At 43.1% G+C, this 9,042-nt stretch overlaps 1 long non-coding RNA gene across 1 annotated transcript; it reads right to left on the minus strand.

Annotated features, from left to right (window-relative positions):
• Nucleotides 1-3,365: 3,365 nt before the first annotated feature.
• Nucleotides 3,366-7,025, minus strand: LOC127295427 (uncharacterized). The gene is made up of 2 exons (XR_007847823.2): nucleotides 5,771-7,025; nucleotides 3,366-3,517 (listed from the first exon to the last, which is right to left on the minus strand). It is a non-coding gene; the product is annotated as an uncharacterized lncRNA (long non-coding RNA).
• Nucleotides 7,026-9,042: the final 2,017 nt, after the last annotated feature.

The following is a 9,042-nucleotide window of genomic DNA, read 5'->3' on the forward strand; positions in this document are numbered from 1 at the left end:
CCCGGAAGGCATCTCCATCGACACCACCGCCATCTTCATCGCCGCTGCTGTCTCCCATGATGAGGAGGGAGTAGTTCTCCATCGAGGCTAAGGGATGTACCGGTAGCTATGTGGTTAATCTCTCTCTCCCATGTACTTCAATACAATGATCTCATGAGCTGCCTTACATGATTGAGATTCATATGATGAGCTTTGTAATCTAGATGTCGTTATGCTATTCAAGTGGATTTTACTTATGTGATCTCCGGAGACTCCTTGTCCCACGTGTGTAAAGGTGACAGTGTGTGCACCGTGTGGGTCTCTTAGGCTATATTTCACAGAATACTTATTCACTGAGTTATGATTTGAGTTGGATGTCTCTATGAAATTGTGGTGTGTTAGTACCTCCTATGAATGCTCACAGTGACAGCGTGGGGTGTTTATTAGTACTTGGGAATACATCTTTAAGGTTTACCTACATGATGAATTAGAGTTTGTTATCTTGCCAGAGAGTAATTCGGAATAGCATAGTGAAGTGCCTATTTATATTCCTTTATGATTGCAATGTTTAGAGTGTCCACTAGTGAAAGTAGGATCCCTAGGCCTTGTTTCCAAACATCGAATCTCCGTTTATTTACTGTTTTGCTACATGTTTGCTTGCTGCCATATTTTATTCAGATTGCTATTACCACTCATATTCATCTATATTACTTGTATTTCACCATCTCTTCGCCGAACTAGTGCACCTATACATCTGACAAGTGTATTAGGTGTGTTGGGGACACAAGAAACTTCTTGTATCGTGATTGCAGGGTTGCTTGAGAGGGATATCTTTGACCTCTTCCTCCCTGAGTTTGATAAACCTTGGGTGATTCACTTAAGGGAAACTTGCTGCTGTTCTATAAACCTCTGCTCTTGGAGGCCCAACACTGTCTACAGGAATAGAAGCGTGCGTAGACATCAGTCTCTCACTCGAACTGATAGAATTAGAGAGCTCAACACTATGCAAGGGTTCAAAATAAGAACACCAAGAAAAGTGCTCAAATCCTTCTCTCTCAAATCCCACCAAAGCAACAAATGCTACGAAAAAACTAGAGAGGAAGAACAAGGGTGGAAATCAACAAATGACTCCAAGATCTAGATCCCAAGAGTTCCCCTCACTTAGTGGAGGAATTGATTGGTGGAGGTTGCAGATCTAGATATCCTCTTTCAAACTCCTCAAGAATATGCAAGAATCATGGGAGGAATGGGAGGGGAAGCAAGCTCAAGAAAGTCAAGAATGGTGGTAAAAAACGTGCCGAAGAACCCCTAGAACAATGGTGAAGAAGACCATTTTATAGTCCCTCAAAATATGACCGTTTGGGGGCTAAAAATCGAGCCACACGGCGCTGAGCCCAGCAGGCCGGGCTGGGTGTCGACCTACCCAACAACAACACCCGGCTTAAAATGCAACAACTTTTGCATTCGGACTCCGATTTTGATGATATTGGGCTCGTTGAAATCACGATAACGAGCTCTACAACATTATGCATAGAAACATCATAGTACAACCATTGAGTAAGAACAACAATATGAAAGGTTTGGAATCAAACCGGTAAAACCTCCAAACAAGAAAACACAATAGAAGATGCATACGAATTCCGTTTTGGATGAACTTGGACTTGTTGTTAAGCTAGGAACAAGCCCAAAACCCTCAAATAAAGAAACACCAAGAAGAAACAAGAATATAGGGATGAAAAGTATGCAGAGTATTGAGCTTCCTAAGACGATGCGATCAAGTTACCCAACCGAAAGCCCCTCTTGATAGTGCGGGGGCTATTGATGTGAGCAGTACCCTTTGGTTACCCGACATTGGTCTACCTCCTTTGGCCCAACAAGGGGCCCATGAGGATTGCTATGATCCAAGGTGGACCCATATGTCGGTTACAACAAAGAAGACTTACAAGAAGACGAATCCTTGACGAACAAGGCAAGAAGACATTGGTAGAGGAAATGATAGATTAGATCTTGATGTAACCTAGTCGAGTTCGGATAGGACTCTCGGGACCTGACCTCCTATATAAAGGCAAAGAGAGGGCCTGCCGAAGAACACGAACACACACTTACGCAACTAGCACAATCTAGCATACACCAACCCTAGCATATACCAACCCAAGAAACCTTGCCTCTCTGCAGTCTATCGGCTGACCCATTGTAACCTATTTTACTCGATAAATCAAGATCAGACAAGCAGGAGTAAGGGTTTACCTAATCGAGGCCCCGAACCTGGGTAAATCTTGCTCCCTGTTCGCTCGGTATCTGATGTCTCGTGTTAACCTGCAGGATTCTGTCAACCCTAAGCCCCTCATGGTGGGCATTGCCGAGGAGCTCCCTCGTTAGGTGCCCCTAGTGGATGGAGGAGCGGGGACTAGTGGTGGGGTGGCGGAGACGGCGGCGCACCTGCTGGAGTGCGACGGTAATTTACGGGCCCACTTCGGGCTAGGTTGGGCCAGTAAGGGTCTGGATGTTCCGGCTGCTGCACCCGGTCGGCTACCGCCATCGGCAGTGGAGCTCGGTCCCTCCCGCGTGCTGCTGTGCTGCCACCCCTTGCCGGTGTTTCTTCTTCTTGGTCCTACCGGCCTCGCAACATGGGTTACGGTGAGACAACGATGATGATTGCATAACTATGGTGGCGCGCGCTGGTGGGTGCAGGATTAGTGGAGCACTACGGACCATCCGGGTGTGTGGTTGTTTAGGGGTCAGGAGAAATGCCTGCTGTCTCGGCACTGATGCGGTGGCGCCTGTGGGTGTCGCCGTCCTTCCTGGGAGGGCTTCGGGTGTAGCTCCTCCCCACCTCCCGTAGCGTACCAGGGGAAACCCTAGGTCCTATCAGGGCAGCATCATCGTCATCGTTGCTTTCCTTCTTAAAGCGTTGCTTGGTACGTGATGCTTCACAGTGCTAGGCACGGGGTGGTAATTCTCCGGAAACGCAACGGTTGTGAGTCATCGTTGTTTTTGTCAAGCCACTATTGTCGGCTTTGTTTTCTCTTCTTTTTCTTTTATGTTTTCTATTGGACGTGTGTAATATCCCAGTATTTGGGGTTACAAAAAGAGGGAAAACAGATGTGTGCATTGCATTCATGCATAGAAAATCCGGGAAATTTTCGCGCTTTTGCTTAAACCCATCAAAGTGATCGAGGTTTCTCTTGCGTCGATGGAATTGAGTTAGTAATCGACGTGAGTGCGTTAAACATCGACATGACCTTTCTAAATTCATGTGTTTTAGGGAAACAATTTGAATTCAAATTCAAATATGAAAGGTAGAAATTCAAATAAGAATTTGAATTGGAACTTTAAATCTAAACAAGTATATAAACATAATATGTAATAGTAAACACATTTGATAATTCCAAATGAATAAATAATTCAAACTTTATTACAAATAACATTATTCAATAAATTACAAGTTAGAAAAGAAATAGAAAATTATAAAAGAATACAAGAGATTTCTAAACTAAATCTTCATAATCCAAATCTTCCCAATTTTCTTATCCTTTATCTGCAAAATAAACAATAAAGACAAAGAAATGTTGTGTTAAGGTTAAAATGTCTGTCTCCGCATTTTGGGAGACATTTTAATATTGGAAACTAGCTATTAGGAATTAAGAACTTGTCTTAATACCCAAACGGTGATTAGAGGGAGTAAATCTTTGATAGGCAACATGAGACAATCCGAGAAGGCTGATCACTATTCCATCAGAGGCAACAACGAGGCATTTTCATTGACAATCACTAATCATCTCTCAGGCAACAAGGGACAAGCAGACAACAATTGATTGATTCCATTCAATTCTAGGCAACCATGCTATATTATCTTAATCTCCCTCTAATCTAGCTAGAAACCATAAAGCCCACAAAAGTATTTATCTAGATCACGATTGACATTGAAAAGTCAAAATGATCATAACATTTAAAAGCATCTGTTAATTAAGCAGAAGCTTAATTAACATAATAGTCAGACTTGATCTTATCTAGCTCACATAAGAATCTCAACCAATCAGGATTAACCACTTGGTAGTACACCAAAAATAAATGGCAGCACTAGATAAGCACAAGCCAACCGTATGCCTTGCACTATATGGCAAAGAAGATCAGGTTGGATACACACAGGCAGCACAATCACTAGAAATAGGACACACACAGGTAGCACAGTCACTGCATGCACATCATGTGCTGTCACTTCCCCAGCAAACCCCAGCACTACAAAAGCAAAGCAGCAGCCAACCGCATCACACTTTGCTCACATTCACATTAGTCACCATCAGCCTGGCTAGCCATCGTTTGCACTAGCAAAATCCACCCAAAGATCAACAACAGCACCAATAGATCCTCTTGCCAGCCTTATGCATGATCTACAAGCAAGATCACATCCATCGCCATAAACAAACACCACCGATGATTTCTTAGAAGAAACAGGAATCAAATCAAGCAGCCAGGAGGAGGAGGCATACCACAAGATGCAGTTTAGTTCAGAACCAACAAGAACCAGCTACCAAGCTACAGAGAGCAGCAGGTAGAATCTCACCAGAAATACAAGCTAGGAGTATTTGTTCTTACCCTTTGCATAGTCACCAAAAGAGGGAGATAAAAAGGGAATAAATATAAAAGCAGCCAAATCCATCTACCCTTCAACTAGATCTTGCCTAGGACGATTTGAAGGATAATTCCTCTCAGATCTTGCATAGTGGTGCTATGCTAAGCTCATCACAGAGTGAAGAAAGGCACATCATAGTATCTGTTCTTATCAAAGTTGTGCCTCAGCCTTTGCATCATTGGCTGGATCAAGCATAGCTTTGTTCATATCAAGTAAATTGCCAAGTCAAGCAACAAGTAAATGATGCCTCCTTTCAGTAAAAGCAACACCATCAGTGCACATGCCTGGATGAGTCACTCATCCAAACTGGGGCATCACTGATAGATAGCAACCAGTAGAGCAGCCAGTTACTAATCAATTTAATTCATGAAGTTACTTAGGGTCTAGGAGTTACTGTCCAGTTCTGTAAGCAGCTAGTAATACATAACAAGCTCTAGGAATTTACTTTGGGGTCCAAGAAATTAATCCCAGGCCAACCAAGTAGTACCCTAGTAGCAGCCATGCCATCATGAATCAGAATACAAGCTCACAAGTTAACCTTCCACATAATTCAGTAACACCATCATGGCTCAATTAGTGTATCCAGTTCATCAAATGGATGAACCAGGACAGCTACAAACAAATATCATGCCAGCAGCACAAGTCTCTAATCATGGACAGTAATATAAATATAAAGCACAAATCAACAGAGACATAGCTACACATGCTGGGATGATCCACTCATCCAAATTGAGGCACCAACTTAAGCACAAGGCATTGACCAATTTGATCAAGGCTTTACCAGCACAAACAACACCGCAATTACAACTTGTTTAACCTATATAAATATATGTGGATTATATGCATTATAAGATGCATATAGTCATTTTACCTGCAGCAACATTTGAACTATTTATTTCTTCATCCCAAAAGCTACCAAAACATGTAGATCAATGTTTATCTACTAGATGAATTAAAAACAATAGCACCAGCAAGTCAGTTTTGAGCAATTGCTTATGCTCACTCGTAGGAACCAAGAACCACTTCACTATAAATTAATTAGCATAAGAGCACTAGAGCAGCAGCCTATGACCATTAGAATCATAGAGCCAGTTCAAACAACCGCAGATTCATGACCACCAAATTTATGGTCTAGAGAGAGAGAGTGGAGTAGCTCACAGTGTTGTCGCGGAGAAGTGGTAGTCGACACCGAGGTTGCGTTTGCAGCGCCGTCCATCGGTGTCGAGCACAACATTTCACAGCCGGATCACAGCATGACCACAAGCACGCCATCACCAATACGCCACCAACCACCTTCACCACAACACCATCCCCAACAGCACACCACTAGGACACCACCATTTGAGGAACCAGAGCAGCCGGGCATGGCAGAGCCGAGCTGGGGCTCGATCGGGGCGCTCAAAGAGGAGGTCCAGTTCGCCAAGGAGAGATAGCCGGAGGCGCGGGAGCGCGAGCGCCGTGTCGGCGACCTAGCCGAAGCAAGCTAGGGTTAGCCACAGGGCCGTGTGTGAGCGCAGGACGGCGTCGTGACGGCGGGTGTTGGCGGAGGAGTTCATGGAAGTACTGGGCCATCCGACGGCGGCAGTGGATGTGACCGGCAGAGCCGTACAGCAGCGCGTGCGTCGGCTATGCGCAGGCGTGGGGCGCACCAGTGGAGCTGGGGAATCAAATCGAAGAGGGGGAGGTGGTAGATCACGTCGAGGGGAGCCAGAAAAATGCCTCGCCGGCGTCGGAGGCGGCCGGAGGCGAGTAGCGACACAACGTTGACCTTGCCAACCCGCGGACTAGGGTTAGCCGTGGGCACGAGTAAGAAAGAAGGCTACTCCGAAGAGGAAGGAGGAGAGATACCATGGCGGAGCAGAGTCGACGGTCAGCGGCGGAGGACGGGTTCGGCGACGGCCGGCAGCGACCGGGGCGACGACAGACGACGGCACAGGCACGTCACGAGGAAGGGGATCGCGCGAGGCCGTGCGCGTGCGTGCGGTGCTGGTCCAGCCTAGCGTGCGTGTGTTGGCTTCGTGAGTGCGTTTGGGTTTGACCCTAGTCCGTTAGACTAGTACTACTAGTAAATCGCTGTGTGATAATCGCCCAATTAAATCTATCGATCAACTAACCCATTAGCTCCATCCAAATTATAACTAACCTACTAATATGTGTACATGCGTGTAACACTATTGAATGCTTGTGTTTAGTTTTAATACATATACACAGTTGCATCTGTTTAATATATACTCATTAAATAAAAATTATTCACTAACCTTGTATAAGTGTTTGAATATGATGTAAAGATATAAGATTACTTTAAAGTCCTACAAAAATAATTAGTAATACCTACAAATCTCAAATAGAATCTCTAAATGCTTGAAATATTATTTCAACCTTAATAATCTAATAAAAAAATTATCATTATGATTTGAACATGATAAACTAAATAAACCTTAGTTTTTCTTTAAACAAAACATATCAAGTAAAGAAAAATTAACTAATTCTAAATAATATTCTATCACATGCTTGTATTTTTAATGAAGATTTTTTAACTTAAATCAATTAATTAAATCCAAAACCATTTAGTACCTCTTAGGAGGTGCTTAAAATCTTATAAAAATAAATTCCTTAACCATAATAGATAAAACCCTAGAGTTTGACATTACTAAAGGTTAACTATACCTAGAGTCACCTATTACTCTCAATTAACTCTTAAACCATGTATTTCCCTTATAATTAAGCCTTTACTTTAAACCCTTAGAGCCACTTCAAATACTTATATGATACACTTCGGAACCTTAATCCTAAAGTAGTATATGTTAAGAACTCAACTACTACCGTTGGGTAATACCGTACCTAAACCTAGTATTAAAAATTCTAATACCTATCTAGGGAACTAAATTGGGAATCATGGTAAACCCTAGAAGGACATAGCTCCTATTTGAAGTATTTCTTGTTCATTAAGAAACATGTTCTTCACAAGTTATTCTTTTGAAGTAAATAACACGTAATCATTAACTATGCTCTATAGAACTTAAAATTGACAACTGCTCTTTACATACTAAGATTATATCAACCACTATTCCATAGAGTGATATTATGATTATTCTGATGCATTCTACCACTTGTATGTGATACCAAGTTAACCAAACCCTAATAAGAACCTTGTTTGTGAAACCATCTCTAAAAGTGCAACACACAAAAAAGAAATCATTACAACTAAACAAATCTAAATCATCGGGGTTAGGTTACACTCGGGGCGATTGCATCTCATACTTATGCATTATAGCATATTTGCCAATCTTTTAAACATCGTCCTTACCGGACGATGATGCTATTTCAGAATTTGGAGTTATTGCGTATCGAAGACCTTGCCTGCATAATCTTGCAGTCAAGAAAGGCAAGTTCATCGCTTGCTCATGTCATTTGAGTATTTTTACCAAATTACTTGCAAAGTACTATGTTTATCACTCTTGCATAAAAAGCAAAACCACTATTTTCATAACTATGAATATGACTATGTAGTGGGCAATGGAACCATGGATTGTGTTGAAATGGTGGAGGTTCCATTGCAAGGGTTTATATCCATTTAGGATTAAACAACAAATGTCGTCCAGTGATTCTTGTGCCGTAATATCCGTGTTAACCATAAGATCTGGAGTGGGACGGAATAGTCAATTGTATTTCCACCTCTTGTACATCAACGAATGCGCTTTACCGTAGACCCTTGATCCAAGAGAGGGCAAGTGGTAGGGTGGGGTCCCGTTGAAGTCCCCACGGTTATTGCGGTCTATGATGGGTTGCATCTCCCGGCGAAGGAGTTCATGGTAGAGACCTGAACTCTTGTCGTGGTCGGGGGCCGTCCTTAATTGGTATAAGAGCACCGGCGAGGACCCAGGGTCGGAGTTTGCAGCAAAGGGTGGGTGTATGAGGTAGCGGAGGAATATGATTGGCTATGACCTTATACCGGGCCTCACACCAAAGGAAGTGTGGACGGGGAGTACTCCCGGTTGGCACGAATGATAAGATCTCTTATGGGTAAAGCAACACACCTCTGCAGAGTGTAATGAATCGTGACCTGTCACTCCTTGTTCCGGGTTTGGAACTGCGAACGCTGCCGGAAAGGAACTCCATGAAGTTCTAGTAAACCGGTGAAGGCTGACGGACATAGTTCTTCTGAATAAAAGCAACCTTTTGAAGAAATGGTTATGAAAACCTGCATTGGTATTAGACTTTCTGGTCTAATGTTGTAGCTAGTGCATTAAACACCTCTTTCCTATAATGAACTTGTTGAGTACGCTCGTACTCATACCACTCTTAAATCCCTTGCTTAGGTATGGAGGCATCGAAGGAGGATCTACAGTACAACTCGAAGACCGAGGAGTCAACAACTACTTCAAGGAACAGGAACCTGTCAGAAGAGTCAAACACCCCATCCAACAATG

Source organism: Lolium perenne, chromosome 4 (genome assembly GCF_019359855.2).
Source record: "Lolium perenne isolate Kyuss_39 chromosome 4, Kyuss_2.0, whole genome shotgun sequence".
NCBI classification, from domain to species: domain Eukaryota; kingdom Viridiplantae; phylum Streptophyta; class Magnoliopsida; order Poales; family Poaceae; genus Lolium; species Lolium perenne.